This window comes from Pristis pectinata, chromosome 26 (assembly GCF_009764475.1).
Source record: "Pristis pectinata isolate sPriPec2 chromosome 26, sPriPec2.1.pri, whole genome shotgun sequence".
Classification (NCBI taxonomy): Eukaryota; Metazoa; Chordata; class Chondrichthyes; order Rhinopristiformes; family Pristidae; genus Pristis; species Pristis pectinata.
Genome location: NC_067430.1, coordinates 30705360 through 30723465, shown reverse-complemented (window position 1 = coordinate 30723465; position 18106 = coordinate 30705360). Strand labels below are relative to the sequence as shown.

Genomic DNA, 18106 nt, shown 5'->3' with positions numbered 1-18106 from the left:
TGATCACTCTATTGGGAGTATTCTACAGACCTCCCAATAGCAGCAGAGACACTGAGGAGCAGATCGGGAGGCAGATTTTGGAGAGGTGCAAAAATAACAGCTGTGATTTCAGCTTGCCTAATATTGATTGGCACCTCCTTAGTGTAAAGGGGATAGATGGGGCAGAGTTCGTTCAGTGTGTACAGGAAGGACTCCTGACACAGTGTGTGGACAGGCTGACTAGAGGAGAGGCCGTACTGGACCTGGTACTAGACAATGAGCCTGATCAGGTTTCAGATCTCTCGGTGGGAGAGCATTTTGGAGATAGTGACCATAACTATTTGACCTTTACCGTAGCCTTGGAGAGGGATAGGAGCAGATGATATGGGAAAGTATTTAACTGGGAGAGGGGGATTTATGATGCTATTAGGCAGGAACTTGGGAACGTAAATTGGGAACAGATGTTCTTGAGGAAGTGCACAATGGAAATGTGGAGGTTGTTTAAGGAATACTTGCGTGGGGCTCTGGATAAGTTTGTCCCACTGAGGCAGGGTAAAGATGGTAGAGTGAAGGAACCGTGGTTGACGTGAGATGTAGAAAATCTTGTCAAGAGGAAGAAGCTTACCTGAGGTCTAGAAAGCATGGATCAGACAGGGCTCTGGAGAGTTACAAGGTAGCCAGGAGGGAGCTTAAGAATGGACTTGAGAGAGCTAGAAGGGGGCATGAGAAGTCCTTGGTGAGTAGAATCAAGGAAAACAAAAGTGTTCCACATGTATGTGAAGAATAGGAGGATGACTAGACTGAGGGTAGGACTGATCAGAGATAGAAGGGAAAAAAGGAAACATGTCTGAAGTCAGAAGAGGTAGGGGAGGTCCTTAATGAATACTTCTTTGGTATGAGAGATTTGTGAGGCACATGACAGATACTAGCACATGTCGTTGTGAAGAAAGGATGTGCTGGTACCATTGAAAGACATTAGGATAGAGAAGTCAAGGGGCCGGACGGGATATATCCAAGGTTATTATGGGAAGTGAGGGAAGAGATTGCTGTGCCTTTGGCAATGATCTTTGCATCCTCACTGGCCACAGGAGTAGTGCCAGATGATTGGAGGGTGGCAATGTTGTTCCTTCCTTTAAGAAAGGAAGTAGGGATAACCCTGGGAATTGCAGACCAGTGAGGCTTGCTTCAGTGGTGGGCAAATTACTGGAGAAGATTCTTAGAGACAGGATTTGTGGGCATTTGGAGAAGCGCAGGCTGATTAGGGACAGTCAGCATAGCTTTGTGAGGGGCAGGTCGTGCTTCACAAGCCTGATTGGAATTCTTTGAGGATGTGACAAAGCACATCGATGAAGGCAGAGCAGTGGATGTGGTGTACATGGATTTTAGTAAGGTGTTTCCATAAGGTTCCTCATGGAAGGCTTATTCAGAAAGGTGGCATGGGATCCAGGGAAACTTGGCTGTGTGGATTCGGAATTGGCTCGCCCATAGAAGACAGAGGGTGGTTGTAGATGGAGCATATTCTGCCTGGAGGTTGCTGACCAGTAATGTTCTGCAGGGATCTGTTCTGGGAGCCCTGCTCTTTGTGATTTTTATAAATGACTTGGATGAGGATGTGGAAGGGTGGGTTGGTAAGTTTGCTGATGATACAAAGGTTGGTGGTGTTGTGGATAGTGAGGAAGGTTGCTGTCGATCACAACAGGAGGTTGATAGGATGCAGAGCTGGGCTGAGAAGTGGCAGATGGAGTTCAACCTGGATAAGTTTGAAGTGATACACCAGGAGATTGAATTTGAAGGCGGAATACAAGGTTAATGGCAGGGGTCTCAGCAGTGTGGAGGAACCGAGGGATCTTGGGGTCCATGTCTATAGATCTCTCAAGGTTGCCATGCAGGTCGATAAGGTTGCTAAGAAGGTGTATGGAGTGTTGGCCTTCATTAGTTGGGGTATTGAGTTCAAGAACTGTGAGGTGATGTTACAGCTCTATAGATCTCTGGTCTGACCACACTTGGAGTATTGTTCAGTTCTGGTTGCCTCATTATAGAAAGGATGTGGAAGCTTTAGAGGGCACAGGAGATTTACCAGGATGTTGCCTTGATTGGAGAGCATGTCCTATGAGGATAGGTTTAGTGAGCTAGGGCTTTTTTCCTTGGAGAGAAGTGACTTGATAAAGTGTACAAGATAAGAGGCATAGATCGAGTGGACAGTCAGACCTTTTCCCCAGGGTGACAATGGCTTACAGGAGGGGGCATAATTTTAAGGTGATTGGAGGAAGGTATAAGGGGGATGTCAGGGGTAAGTTTTTTTCCACAGGCTGGTGGGTGCGTGGAATGCACTGTCAGCAGAGGTTGTGGGGGCAGACACTTTAGGGACATTTAAATACTCTTATTCACATGAGTGATGGAAAAATGGAGGGCTATGTGGGAGGGAAGGGTTAGATAGATCTTAGAGCAGGATAAAATGTTGGCACAGCATTGTGGGCCGAAGGGGGTGTTCTGTTTTACCCCAGAGGCTTCTGGTGTCCAGTTGTGTACTGCACACTGAGGGGGAATAGATTTCTGGGGCAATGGAAGGATGTGGGAGGCTGGATCAGCCAACATCTTATTGAATAGTGGGACAGGCTTGAGGAGCTAAATAGCTTGCTTCTATCTTATTTCTTTATTCATGTTCTTAGCTGGGACTTTATACTTTTATTACAGCACAGTCCATTTACACTTTCACATGAGCTTTTATTTCTATTGTAGAACTTAGCACATAGAACACTACAGCACAGTACAGGCCCTTCAGCCCACAATGTTGTGCTGACATTTTATCCTGCTCTAAGATCTATCTAGCCCTTCCCTCCCACATCGCCCCCTATTTTTCTATCATTCATGTGTCTATCTAAGTGTCTCTTAAATGTCCCTAATGTATCTGCCCCCCACAACCTCTGCCGGCAGTGTGTTCCATGCACCCACCATTCTATAGTTTTAAAAAAACTTACCCTGGACATCCCCCTTGTACCTTCCTCCAATCACCTTAATTTTTTTTATATGTCCCCTCAAGTGAACCATTTTCATGCTGGAAAAAGTCTGACTGTCCACTTGATCTATGCCTCTTATTTTGTACACCTCTATCAAGCCACCTCTCATCCTCCTCTCCAAAGAGAAAAGCCCTAGCTCGCTCAAACTATCCTCATAAGACATGCTGTATTCTGCTGTAATGCTGCTGTATCTGATTTGTAAGAAAACTTGTTTTTAATGGATCAAAGATGCACATATCAAAGGAGAAAGGCTGCATTAATTCACACCTTGGTATTGTGCATTATGGTAGTTGGGTGTTGCCATGGTGTTTGTTTCTGACTTCATTTTCAGTACTAAGTAGGAAGGGCCATTGAAATGACCCAATTTCTGTTCAGTTTTGATACACATAGGCCTCCTTGTATGGTACAACAGAGGAGGCCATTTGGCCCATCATGCTTGAACTGATATCCCATCAATCCCATTTACCTATGCACAGATAACCCATGTTACTGGCCAGCATTAGCAAAATAGTTTAATGTCAAGAATGAAGAGTAGAACCTCTATGCTATAAACTTCTTGACATATTTAACTGATGAATTGGTGAAGAAGAGCATGCTGCCTGAGTAAAGAACATTGAGGAAATTTGATAAAAGGTACAAGATTGTGGGGCTTGGAGACAAGGGGTGAAATGAAGGTGTCTCTGCCTGGGCAGCACAGCAGTGTAGCAGGTTGTGCTGCTGCCTCACTGATCCAGGCTAGACTCTAACCTCTGCTGTGTGTTTGGCATTCACATGTTCTCTCTATGGGTTTCCCCCACATCCCTGAGATGTTCAAGTCAGTGGGTTGATTGGTTGCTGTAAATCACCCTGAGTGGAGATGGCTCCCTGAGGATATGGGGAGTATAGACCATTTGAGAAAGATAGGTTACAGGGAAATGGCTGGAGGAATGGGAATATTCTGAGCTGGCATAGACTAGGAGGGCTGAAAGGCCTCTTTCTGCATGGTGAGGGAGTATGAAGTTAGTACACAGTTCAAGGATTGGGGTTTTGAGCAGAAAGTCCAGGGGTGGAGTGAAGATAGGTTCAGCAAATCGCAGTCTGTAAAGGGGTGTGAAAAGTTAACCAGGGTCCTGAGGAATTGGATCGGCACTGAGCGACGGTAATTTGCAAGGTTGTGGAGTATCAGCAGAGCAATGGGACCACGGATTGGTCTGCTGGGAACTGGCAGAGACTCAATGGGCTGTTTGGCCTCTGTGCCACAAGGATTCTGTACTTCAAAATGCTTTACAGCCAGTGATCTGTGGTCATTGCAGCACAGGAAACATGGCAGCCAATTTGTGCACAGCAAGATCCCACATGACAGTGTGATAACCTGCATGAGGGGTATAGATAGTGAATGCACAGTCTTTTCCCCAGGGTTGGGGAATCAAGAACTAGAGGGTACAGGTTAAGTTGAGAGGGGAGAGATTTAATGGGAGCCCAAGGGGCAACTCTTTCACCCAGAGGGTGGTCAGTATATGGAATGAGCTGCCAGAGGAAGTGGTTGAGGCAGGTACAACAACATTTAAAAGACACTTGGAGAGGTACATGGAAAGGTTTAGAAGGTTAGTGGCCAAATGCTGGCAAATGGGACTAGCTTGGATGGGGCATCTTGGTCAGCATGGACCAGTTGGGCTGAAGGGCCTGTTTCTGTGCTGTATGACTCCATGAACAGGTGGTCTGTGATGGAGGATAAATACTTGCCCTGGGAGAAGACCCCTGTAGTGATAAGCCAGTAGCAGGGGGAAGGCTAGAGATAAGAGGATCTTGTACAAGGCAGTGGCCCCGAGGAACAGAAGGTCAGACTGGAGGACATGAATGTGACATGGTTACCTGAGATGACCTAAGGAACATGGAGTGATTGCTGGAAATCCTGATTATCTGAGAACATTGAACCCCAAACATTGAGCTGGAGGGCTGCCTAGTCATTAGGGCAAGTCTTTCTCATCCAGCTCAGTGGGACTCTTTGGCATCGGTCTGCCTGCCAGAGACACAGCTTAAACTCATAAGAACATCAGAAGTAGTTGGCCACTCAGTCCTTGGGCCTGCTCCATCAGTCAGTAAGATTCATGGCTGATCTGTTAGTACCACTTTACCTCACTAACTGCATCCTGCTCAATTCCCTTTAATATCCAAAAATATCTATTAACTTTGCTCATGTACAGTGACTGAGCCTCCACACCCCTCTTCAACAGAAGTCTGAAGATTCACCACTCTCTGGGTGAAGAATTTTCTTTATTTCTGTGCTGAACAGCCAACCCCTTTTATTTTGAGACACTGACCCTTGTCCAGAGACCCTGGCTGGGCAGGCATCAACTCCACATCTACCCTGTCAAACCTAATAAGGATTTTAAACACTTCAATGCGATTCTTTCCTAAACTCTGGAGTGTGCGTGCCCAGGTTGTTTAACTCTCCTGGGACATGGCTGTTGTTCCAGGAAAATGACTCCGGCTCTGTCTCTTGTGTTCACTGTGGACGCTTTGATTCAACCAGCTCCACATCTTTCATGAATATTTCAACATATCAATAATGTATTTATTAAAAACTTCATGAACTAACAGCAGAACTGTTAATACAGTTGTGCGTGGGATTAATTAAATAATTTAAAGCAATAAATTTGCAGGTCTCTCCTGGTTGGATATTAAAGGTTCCCTGACAATGTTCTCATGTCCCAGACAATATTTCTCTCAGCAACACTGCCCAAAGCAGATTCATTCACACTTCATCATTGTATTTGTGTGGGATCATCCTATGCCATATTTGCCACTTTAACAACAAATTTTAAAGTGCTTTGAGGCAGGTTTGAGAAATGAAGTGGAACGATAGAACTATGACAGACCTGAAGGTGGCCTTTCACTCCATCTAGTTCATGCCAGCTCCTGTGGACACTTCCATTCAGTCCCTTTCCAGCTCTTTTCCATAGCCATGCAAATTATTTCCCCCTCAAATAAGATGATGCCTTTCAAGGCCCTTTTGAAAGCCCTGATCGACTCTTGTTTCCAGGGAGAGAGACGATCACCACTCCCCACGCAAGGTCCTTCCTGTGTCTTCTATCTTACACTTTAAGTCTGTGATCCTGTCCCCAGCCAGGAGCCAACCACTAATGGATGCAGCAGTTACTGTGGTTCCTTTTGCTCTTCAGTTTCCTGTCAGGGTCAGTCTTTGTTCTTTTATTTCTCATTCCTGGTCTGCACTCTGTATTGATGGCACTGTGTACATTTTCACAACTTGACAGCTCATCTTAGATCCCATGGGAGGAATGCAGTAGAAAGGATTGGTTTGCAAATGTCAATGGACAATCTGTCCTGGGGAAAAAAAGTGCTGAACAGCAGGCCAGATAGAACTTGCTGTTGTCAGAGTTCACTACAATTACTCCCGAGTCTGAGGAGGTATCAAGGTGTCACCTCAGAAAACACAGTGCCAGAACCCTTATCCCATATAAATGAGCTTTTCTTCTTCAATTTGCCAATGCACCATTATTTTTTCTGTGAGAACTGTTTATCCTTTCCATGTTAACTCTGAGTGCTACATGGAATTCAAACTTAATTTCCCTGATATTAAAATAAACTTCATGTTATAATGAAACAACCCCGACATCAGAGGAAAGGTTTCATGGAGTCCAACAGCACAGAAACAGGCCCTTCGGCCCAACTGACCAAGATTCCTATCTAAGCTGGTCCCATTTGGCCCATATCCCACTGAACATTTCCTATCTGCGTATCTGTCCAAGTACCTTTTTAAATATTGTTAATGTATCTTTTTCTGGCAGCTCATTCTATGCATGGGCCACCTGCTGGATGGAAAATGCCCCTCAGGTTTGGATTACATTTCTCTTCCCTCCCCACCAACCTCTTTTTTTCCCCCCCCCCCCACCCCCCTCACCTGAAGCCTATGCCCTCTAGTTCTTGAACCCCCAACCCTGGGAAAAGACTCTGCACGTGCACCCGATCTACGCCCCTGATGATTTTATACACCTATAAGGTCACCCCTCGCTCTCCTACACTCCAATGGGGGGGGGGGGGAAGCCCAACCTGCTCAACCCCTCTCTATAAATCAGTCCCTTGAGTCCCAGCAACATCCTTGCAAATGTCCTCTGTACTCTTTCTAGCTTTAAAAAGAAATAATACACTTTAGGGATCAGATCATCACTAGCAAGGCAAGGTGCAGGTCTAATTGCCCTTGAAGGTAATGGTGAGAGCACTAATGTATATCATTTCAGCAGTAAAATATATAATTGGATGTACATAGTTGACAATTTTGCCCCTCCAAGTCAGCAGAGCGCAATGTATTTTTGGGAGCTTATCTTGTGTCATGGCATTGACCTTTGGTGGACACCATTTGGTTGCTCTCTGTAAGGACTGTTTGCAGCCATACACAGCAGCTTTGACAATAAATACATTTCCTCAAGGTCAAAAACCAATGTCCTCTTTTGTACTTAAAGATACAACATATTGGCAAAGAAAAAAATTGTCCTTGAAGTCAGGTCGGACTGAAGGGAAACATTAAAAAACCAAAACACGGGAATAAGGAAGGTCCAACAAACCTCTATTAATAAAATAATAGGGAAAGGAATGTAACCACAATGGACTTGATTGCAGGATTTGGCTCTCAAGCCCAGATGATAAGCGAATGTTACAAGATGCTATATGACCAGAAGAAATCTAAGTCGGCCATTTGGTCCCTTGAGCCTTCTCTTCTATTCAGTAAGTCCATGGCTGATCCAACTTTCCTTATCCATTTTTATGCTCTCTCCAGATTACACTTTGATTCCCTTCCCAACTAAGAATCTATCTCAGTCTTGAATGTATCCAAGATTCTTCCACAGATTTCTAGGATAAGAATTCAATCGGGGCAGCTTCTTCGCGCAGAGGGTGGTGTGTATTTGCCAGTAATAGTGGTTGAGGTGGGCACATTAGTAACATTTAAAAGCCATCAAGATAAGTCCATGGATAGGAGAGGTTTAGAGGGCTCTGGGCCAAACGTGGGCAGATGGGACCAGCTTGCTGGGCAACAGTCCGCATAGACAAGTTGGGCCGAAGGGCCTGTTTCTGTGCTGTATGACTAATTCCAAAGACTCTCAACCCTTTGAGAGAAGAAATTCTTCATCTCATTCTTAACTGGGCTCACACTTAATCGTGAGGTCAAGATGGACTCTTGACCTCACCATCTACCTCATTCTGATCTTGCACCTTATTGTCTGCCTGCACTGCACTTTCGCTGTGACTGTAACACTTTGTTCTGCTTGTGATATTGTTTTACCCTGTACTACCTCAATGCACTGTAATGAATTGATCTGTATGATCAGTATGCAAGACAAGTTTTTCACTGTACCTTGGTACATGTGACAATAATAAACTGATTTACCAACTTAGACTGTGCCCTCTCTCCCTACACTTCCCATAGGGAGAAACCACCTCCCAGCATTTACCCTGTCCAGACCTTTTTTAAAAAAAATCTACCATGCATAAATAATATCACCTCTCATTCTTCAAACTCCAGCCACTACAGATTGTTGATCCTTTCCTCAAATGACAGTTCCTCCATACATTGGATTGTCCCAATGAACTTCCTCCAAAGTGTCTCCAGCGATGACAAACAATGTTATAATAACAATGCTCGATGTGGCCTCACTAGTACCCTGCATTCCTTACTTTTATACTCCAAGCCCTTTTTAATAACGTCAGCATTCCTTTAATCTTCCCGATCTCCTGCTTCAGCTGTCTGACAGCTTTGTTTCATGTCTGTGGACACCCAAACCCCTTTGTGCTGCAGCTTTCTGATGTCTTCCTCCATTGAAGTAATAATTTGCTTTATCATTCTTCCTTCCAAAGTGAATGACTTCACATTTTCCCCCCAATCCTCTTTGCCGTCACTTTGCCCACTCGCTCAAACCTTCAACACCTCGCAGAGTCATCAAGAGATACAGCACGGAAACAGGCCCTTCAGCCTATTGTCCAAGCTGGCCATCAACCACCCACTTTTACACATCCTACATTCATCTTATTCTCACATTCTCATAGTCTCTCCCCAGATTCTACCACTCACCTATATGCTGGGAGCAATTCAGTGGCCCATTAACCTGTTAATCTGTATGTCCTTGGGGACATTGGAGGAAAGCAGAATAGTCACAGGAGGACGTGTAGACGGCACCCAAGGTCAGGATTGAACAGGGCTTGGTGGAGCAGTGAGGTAGTGGTTCTACTTGCCGCACCACTCAGTATCTTCTCTTGGCTTTCCTCCTACTTTTGTATCATCTACAAATTTGGCTACAGTATATTTGCTTCTTTCCAAAAATCAGTCATATATAGTATACTGCTGAGTTCTCAGCTCAGGTCCCTGTGGTACTAGTGCTGGAGGAACTTGGGGTTGAGCAGCATTTGTGGGGAGAAAACAATTGTCAACATTTTGGGTTGAAACTCTGCATCAGGTTGACCTGAAATGTTGACTATTTCCCCACCTCATTGCCCCCCCCCCCCACCCCCCACCCCACCCAAACAGATCTGCTGAGCTCCCCCAGCAGATTGTTGCTCCAGATTCCAGCATCTGCAGTCTCTGGTGGGACCTCCCTGGTTACAGGTTGTCAACCTGAAAATGACCCCCCCCCCCACCCCCATCTGAATTCTGCTGTCAGTTGGTCAATCCATACTAACATATAAACTCCAGCATCCTGCATTTTTTGCTGCTGACAACATCAATGTTGAAAATAAACAGTTGTCTTTACTAATGTGTGGTGGCACTCTGACATTTTGATTAAGAAACCTGCTGAGCCTGGAGAGACCTGGTCATCAAATATTTATGGAATTGGTGGATTTATTACAGGATCACTTTTACCTAAGGCCAAGTGAGATCATGTAAAAGATTAAGCTTGATTCATGGTTAGGAAACCTGACAGAAGTATATAAGATAAGGTAGCTAGTCAGAATTTTTTTTCCCATGGAAGGGATACCAAAAACAAAGGCATATATGGCAAGAGGTCAGATTTGAAGGGGATCTTAGGGTTAAATTTTTACAGGGAGGCTGATATCTGGAGTGTGCTGCCAGGGGAGGGAGTGGAATCAGGTACAATTACTATGTTTAAGAGGCACTTAGACAGACAATTAGATAAGCCATAGAAGGATACAGTCCTAATGCAGGCAAATGGGATTAGTGCAGGTGGATAAAAAGGTTGTGGTGGGCTGAAGGGCCTGTTTCTGTGACTCTAAAACCTCATGTTATGGTGGCTGAGTATAAGGCAAATTGGGGAAGGTATCACAGGACTAATTATGGCAACACTCTCTGATATGGTAAGGGACAGGTTAATGTGCAGAATGACTAATGACTGGATTCAGAGGCATTTGCTTTCAGAGGAGAATCTGACCTTCAAGTGTACACAGAAAATTGTCCAAGTAATGCTACTGGCAAATAAAACCACACAGGACTTGCAAATGAGGCTGGCTGTTTCACGTAACAGTGTGCAGGTTGGGGAAGTGGCAATGCACGTTATCCTGAAGCAAACTGAACATTGTTTTAAAAAAAAAAACAAATAAATGAAAGGCTGTTACCCTTGTGGAAGGAACCATATGTCACCTGACTGCTGGTCACACTGATCATTTAAAGGCCTCGTTTCCAGAGCTTGTGGGAATAAGCATGAAGTAAAGTTGAGCAAAGAAAATGAAGGGGCAAACTTAAGGGAAGGAGCTCCAGGTTTCCAAAGTTCCCACATTTTCATAAAGGAAGTGATTGAACACTGATGGAACAGGACAGTACAGGATCAGGCCCTTTGGCCCACCATGTCTGTGCTGACCATGATGCCAAAGTAAGCTAAATCTCTTCTGCCTGCACATGATCCATATTCCTCCATTCTCTGCCTATCCATGTTTGTCTAACAGCCTCTTGAATGCCACTATTGTATCTACTTCCACCACCATCCCTGGCAGCCCATTCCAGGCACCTACCACTCTGTTTAAAACAAACTTTCCCCACACATCTTTTAAACTTTCACCCTCTCACCTTAAAGCTATGCCCTATAGTATACAAGGAACAGTTCACTAAGGTCCAGCTGATGGACTGGGAGACTGCTACACTACTGGACTCCCCTGAGATGTGTAAGCTAAGGTCCCGTTGCCCTTCCATTTGAGAAGTCCCATGGTGCAGGAGCCTTGTCCTGGACAATATTTATCCTTGAACCAGTCTCGGCAACTACATCAGATCCAATCAGTTGCTGTCTGTGGGAGCTTGTGTACAAATTGGCTGCTGTGTTTCCCAGGATGACCACTTTTCACAAATATTTCAATGGCTATGAAAGGACCTGGGACATTCAGGAAGGTGCTATAGAAATGTGGTCTTTTTCAGTATTTCCACTGGTCTTACATGCAGAGAAAATTAAAGACAATTTACAAGCCAAGTGTTGATTCAGAAATGACAATGAACCAATACATGGGTCACTGCTTCTTTAAAAAAAAAAGGGGGTTGGAATATTGAAACAGCAAAATCTTGCCACAACTCTACAGTGTTGGTGAGTCTGTATCACAGCTCAGTGCGGTGTTTGGTCTCATTATTTGAGCAGTGTACTTGGAGAAGGTTCAGAGGGGTTCACTGGGTTGAAGGGGGGTGTCTTATGAGGAACAGTTGAGTAAGTTGGGCCTCTTTAGAATAAGAGGTGATCTTATTGAACCATGTCTGATTCTGTAGGGAAGCTCAGAGGCTGCTGAGAGGAGGTATCTAGCACCAGGAGGTGTCGATTGAGACAGAGGAGGAGTTTCTTCTCTCAAGGAATTGTGCACATTTGGACTTCTGTCCCAGAGGGCTATTGAGGCTGAATCTTTGAACATATTCAATGCCAATGTTTGGTGCAGAGGGAAAACCTTTGATTTCTGTAAAAGGAGGGAACTGGGAAGAAAGTGGAGCTAAGGCCAAGATCAGACCATCTGCGGTCCTGCTGAAAGGGGGAGTAGGCTTTAGAGACTTCATGCCCAGCTCAACTTCTTATCTACTCCCATAAGTAGCTATAAAAATCCCTACTGTAATCAGAAGTCACTTCAGATTCTGTTCTCCCTGAGCAGCTCATGCCAGTTGTACTTGTCCAAACATCTCTGCACGCAGTACAATCTGTTCTATCTGATCAGTTTTAATGAGAATGACACTTCACTGTAATGCCCTGCAAGTAAGTTGGCTGCAATTGGTGTCGGAGCAACATTTGCCTCTAAATTAAACATTACAGAATCTACCAACAGCAACCCCCGCCCCCCCCCAACAAAATTAGTCTGTGCTTGATTCACATCAGATTATGATCATTATGTGCCTCAAAGGAAATCCAATTGGATACAGACAGTGAGTCCAGCTGCAACAACTGAATGTGTTTTTAATTAGGGCTCTGTGCTCTGACTTGTTCTGCTCTTTCACTGTCCAGAGTTTGCTAATGTTGGAATTGCACGTTGCACTTTCTCAACAAGACTTCAATGATAAACCAACCCTCATCAATGTGTGATGCCCCCCGAAAGAGATTCAGGAGACTGGCTGGCTCAATGTGTCTTGGTCCAGTATGGAATTTTACACGGGCAGCAAGAAGAACGCACCTTTAATAATGGCACATAATCTGTTGTGTGCTGTCTGTATCTGTGTTCATGATGCTGCTGCAAGCAAGTTCATTGTACCTGTACCTCACTGTACTTGGTAAATTGGTTTATTATTGTCACATGTACCAAGGCACAGAAAAAATTTGTTTTGCATGCCGTCCATACAGATCATTTCATCGCATCAGTACATCATCAATTAACTTGACTCAACTTGATGTGACAGAACTTTGGCAGAGTGACGTGCCTCCACATCCCTGGTTGCTGGTTGGGTTTTCAGGCTCAGGACAAAGTTCTGCCTATTCTTTCCCTCATTGACCTGAAACAGTAACTGCTTCTCTCAGCACAGATGCTGCCTGACCCTCCGAACGTTTTATTTTTATGACTTTTTGTCCAGCCTGCCTTGTCACTAGTTTACAGAGAGACAATCCCCTCAGTGCTTCACTGCTCTCCTGATATTCTAACCTTTTGTGCATGGGGTTCCATTAAGCTGTTTATCTCCCCAGAGTAGAGGTTATTCTGAGAGCCAATAGTGTGAAGGAGGTATCCTCCATACACACTCGGCAGATACTCCATCTCACTAGCCTCTACTTGGGATAGGTTCTCCTATGAAGAGCTGCAAAGTGGACTGACTGTTCAAAGGTTCAACATTCTGTTCACTATATTTGTGCATTTACACATGGGAATAACTGCCAGGCAGTTGTTCTGTGGAGGATAGCCCTGCCACTTTAAGGCCTGAGCCTCCGTTCCAATTCAGCTGGGAGCTGTGCAGGGACATGTCAGGGCCTGGTGCAGTATTAGGTGGCATGGATTGTGTGACTGTCCATGCCTGTAAGGTGCTGTCCAGAGGAGTTGGGTACTAGAACAGACTCTGGTACAGCTACTCAGTCAGAACCACTTGGCTGGGCAACACTGCCCCCCCCCCCCCCGTGTTTACTCCAGTTATTAATGAACCTGTGTTCACTGCTGTTTTAATCTGAGGGGCAACTTCTTCACCTGGATTGGTCAGTGTATTGGAACGAGCTGCCAGAGGAAGCGGTTGAGGCAGGTACATTAACACTATTTGAAAGGCACACGGATAGGAAAAGTTTTTAAGAGTGATATGGGTCAAACATGGGGATTGAGACTAGCTTAAATGGGAATCTTGGTCAGCATGGACCAGTTGGGATGAAGGGCCTGTTTCAGTGCTGGATGACTCTATGACATTATTTCAGGTTTCCAGCGGCTACAATATTTGCTTGTCCCTATCGATCTCCCACTGTTGATTGAACTAATGCTGCTTTCAGTTTGTTGCCATGTCCTTCAGAACTTCCTTCACCCATCTCTCCCTGGACTTGAGGTGTTTTTCTGGAGGAGGAAACACAGCTGAGAATGTTAATGGTCCAGCGGAAAAAGGCATTTAACCGGAAGACTGTTTGCACACATCTCCAGCAGACAAGTTTCCAGACAGATGAATCTAAAAATACTGAGTTCACACTGTTGTTTTGATCAGCCGATGTACTGCAAAACTGTTCCTTTCCGGAGTCGAATGGTGAACACTAGATGGTCCACCAGAAGTACAGTGAATGATGGGGCCCTGGGACGTGTTGTGGAACAGAGGGACCTAGGGGTGCAAGTACATAGTTCCCAGAAAGTGGTGTCACAGACAGGGTGGTGAAGAAGGTGCTTGGCATGCTGGCCTTCAGTCAGGGCAATCACTATAGAAGTTATGTTGCAGTTATATAAGGCATTGGTGAGGCCTCACTTGGAGTATTGTGAACAGTTTTTGTCACTCTGTTGTAGGAAAGATGTTATTAAACTAGGAAGAGTGCAGAAAAGATTTACCAGGATGTTGCCTGGACTTGGGGGCCTGAGTTACAAGGAGAGGTTGTGTGGACTTGGACTTTATTCCCTGGAACGTAGGAGATTGAGGGGTGACCTTATAGAGGTGTATAAGATCTTGAGGGGCATAGACAGGGTGAAAGCACAGTCTTTCCCCCAGGGAGGTGGTGCTGAAAACAAGAGGGCATAGGTTTAAGATCAGAGGTCAGAGATTTAAAAGGGACATCAGGGGCGGCAGCTTCACACAAAGGGTGGTGCGTATTTGGAATGAGCTGCCAGAAGTACTGGTTGAGGTGGGCACATTAACAATGTTTAAAAGCCACCTAGATAAGTCCATGGATAGGAGAGGTTTAGAGGGCTCTGGGCCAAACACAGGCAGATGGGACCAGCTCACTGGGCAACGGGCAGCATGGATGAGTTGGGCCAAAGGGCCTGCTTCTATGCTGTAATGACTCTAAGTTAAAAAGCATAATTTTATTTACAAGGCAGCAAACATTGTCTCCTAGATACGAAGCACTGATTATCTTAACATAAATGCAAAATGCATTTCTGTTGTGTACACATTTGGAAAGTGATGCTGTCACTGAGAGGCAGGGTGTAGGGATGGTGGAGGTGGAAGATGGATCCCTGAGGGGAGACGGGAGATGGTGCAGACATGGGAAGGCATTGCTGGAGGTGATCAAGTTGCAACAGGATGGACAAGGATGGAGATCATCCAGTTGACTATGCTGGAGGATGAAGAGCTGTCACACATCATCTAACAAATACACACACATGTAATGTGGAACTTCTCTGGGACCATGTCTCTTGGGAGTTTAGGAGTCTGATCACTTGGATTTTCTATCCTTAAAGCTCTAGTTGAAATTCAAAGATTTGAAACTGGGGATGTGGGCAAGTTTCCAATTTCACATCAGAAATTGGAAACAACATCAATAACTGTCCTAAAGAGTACAGCAGGTAGTGTTGGTGTCTCCAGCTCCAGCAACCCAGGTTCCATCCTGGCCTCCAGCACTGTCTGTGAAGTTCGCATGTTCTTCCTGTGACTGTGTGGGTTTCCTCCCACAGCCCTAATACATACTGACTATTTAATTGGTCACTCTAAAGTACTCCTTAGCGTAAGCAGTAAAAAAAATTGAAGGGAAGTCGATGGGCATGTGAGAGAATGAGTATCTGGCTACAGGGGGAAGGGAGGGTGTACGGATGACAGGATTGGTCTGCTGGGGACTGGCGTGGAGCCAATGGCCTCCTGCGCCATCATAAGCAAGCATTGATAATGCTCAAACCACACTGGCAGTCCCACACTCCCACCAGGAATATTTACAATGCCCGGAACCACTTTGGTGGCTGTGTCTGGTGAGGAGTCTTGTACCATGGACCCTGTACCATAGAACATATTGAACATTGAACAGTACAGCACAGAACAGGCCCTTCGGCCCACAATGTTGTGCTGACATAGCTAATCCCTCCTACCTACAGAATGTCCATATCCCTCCATTTTCCTCTTATTCATGTGCCCATCTAAGCCCCTCTTAAAAGCCCCCAATGAATTTGCCTCCACCACCCTATCAGACAATACATTCCAGGCATCCACCACTCTGAGTAAAAACCTTACCCCTCATGTCTCTTCTGAACCTACCCCCTCACCTTAAATGCATGCCCTCGGGTACTGGATCGCTCAATAACAGGAAAAAGATATTGCTTCCTGAGACAAGTGAATCTCATTATACTCTGGACCCTTTCCTCTAGAATTGGGCCATCGTGGTTCACTGTGCTGCAGGCAAATCACTTCTATTGCACTTCTTTGCTTTGGCAATCAATGTCAATGCCACTGCTGTATCCTCTCCTTGGCCTCTTTCTCCATCTGCACAATATTTGTACACATCTTTGTACACTCTTCCCCAAACCTTCATGATGACCCATTGCTGGATCTCCCTGAACTCTGTTGTTCTTACCCAAGTGCTCCAGACCAATGTTTAATCCCAAACTGACAAACCATGGGGCTAAGTGACTATAACACACTTCCATTCCCATTTCTCATTATTTTCCAATGTTTTGGATTCCAGCAAGTAGAAATGGATCGTTTGGTTATCTCTGTGGCGAAAGGGGTGTTCAGCCTGTGCCACAATGTTTTGATGACCTCCCTCCAATGTTGCCGGCACACTTTCCAGATGATCAGAGAGGACGTTCCTCTAATGGGGGGGGGGGTGGAAATCTAGAACTCGGCACAGTTTCATAATAAGGACTTGCCCATTCAGATGAAGAGGAAATTCTTCTCTCAGGATGTTGTGAATATTTGGAATTTCAATCCCCAAGATCTGCAGTGCTGTATCATTGAATGTATTCAAGGGATCTTGGACTACATAGGAGTCCAGGGTTCTAGGTACAGGGATGGAATTGGAACTGAGGCCAAGATCAGAGTCATGACCTTATTGAATGGTGGAGCAGGTCATGGGGGCAAATGGACAATTCCTGTACCTATTTCCCATGTTCTTTTGTCCACCAAGGCCGATCAAAGTTTTCCTTAGATCTGTGTCAAAGTATGTGGTTTACTTTCACATCTACTGGTGCACACACAAGTCTGTGTACGTGTGTGTGTACACATGCACTCATGCCTGTGTGGGAGTGTTTGTGTGTGCATGTATGCACACATTCAACCGTGCATCTGTGCAGGAGGGCTTTGTCTCCAGTGGTCTGTGACCTTGCCAATGGACCAAGACTTTACTCTTTCAGAGCCACGTGGCAGCAGGTGAACGACAGCCAGCTCAAGTTCAAGCTTCTCTGAACCGGAAGAAGTAACAAATTCCCTTCAACCTCAAGGGTCCACCTCAGATGGGAAGTAGGATCGACTGTGTTAGGAAAACTGCAGTTGAAGGGACAATCATCAGGCTGAATACTTTAGCTAAGCAAATTACTGGAGATCTAAAGCAAAAGCAGAAAGTGCTGGAGACATCAACATCTGTGGTGAGTTAACCATCTGCATTGATTCTTCAGAAAGACATTGGCTGAAGACTAACTCTGGTTCTCTCCCCTCAGATGCTGCCCGATTGTGTGTCTGCAGTATTTTCTGCTATAAGAATGGGAGTTCACCACCCAGCGGCTGAGAAAGAACCCAAGCTTTTCTGGCGAGGAGAAAAAGGAACTCGAGGCAGATTGAGGAACATGTGGAAGGAGAAAGTCTCGGCATTTTACCGAATCAACAGAAAGCAGTAAGTGGGAGTGATGAATCATCTAAACTGTTCACTTGCCAGCAAAATGTAAACACAGTGAATGTGACATAAATCCTGGAACTCCCTCCTCAACTGCCCTGAGGGCCTTCACCAGAACCCTGCTCACCAGTGGCGTGCTCTGCTCCTTCACAAGAAGGCAGATGACCACCAGCTTCTCTTGGGCACCAGAGATGGTCAATAAACATTGGGTCAATGGCAAGGAGGTCCAAGGTGAGGTCCAATTGTAGATACGGACATTGAATGAAGCCGCATTCCTCAGCACAAGTGGGGGAAATGTTTATTATCCCAGGGGAGTTCCTGAGGCAGACCAGTGAAATGTTTGGAGCAAGAACAGGGGTAAGCCATTCAGCTTCTCGAGTTTGTGGAAGCCACATAGAACACACTTGTTTCAGTAGACTAGGTCTCACATTAAATTTATTCACATTATTAGCTCATTCAATGGAGCTTAGCAACACAGATAACCAGAATATTGTGCTCACACTTTCTATAAAC

At 45.2% G+C, this 18106-nt stretch overlaps 1 long non-coding RNA gene across 1 annotated transcript in view; it reads left to right on the top strand.

Moving 5' to 3' along the window:
* The window catches only part of LOC127583322 (uncharacterized), a 153547-nt gene extending 135717 nt beyond the window's left edge, over positions 1–17830 (top strand). The window contains exons 2-3 of the long non-coding RNA XR_007958245.1: positions 17118–17348; positions 17421–17830. This is a non-coding gene — a long non-coding RNA (uncharacterized LOC127583322). The remainder of the gene's footprint in view (positions 1–17117; positions 17349–17420) is intronic.
* Positions 17831–18106: the final 276 nt, after the last annotated feature.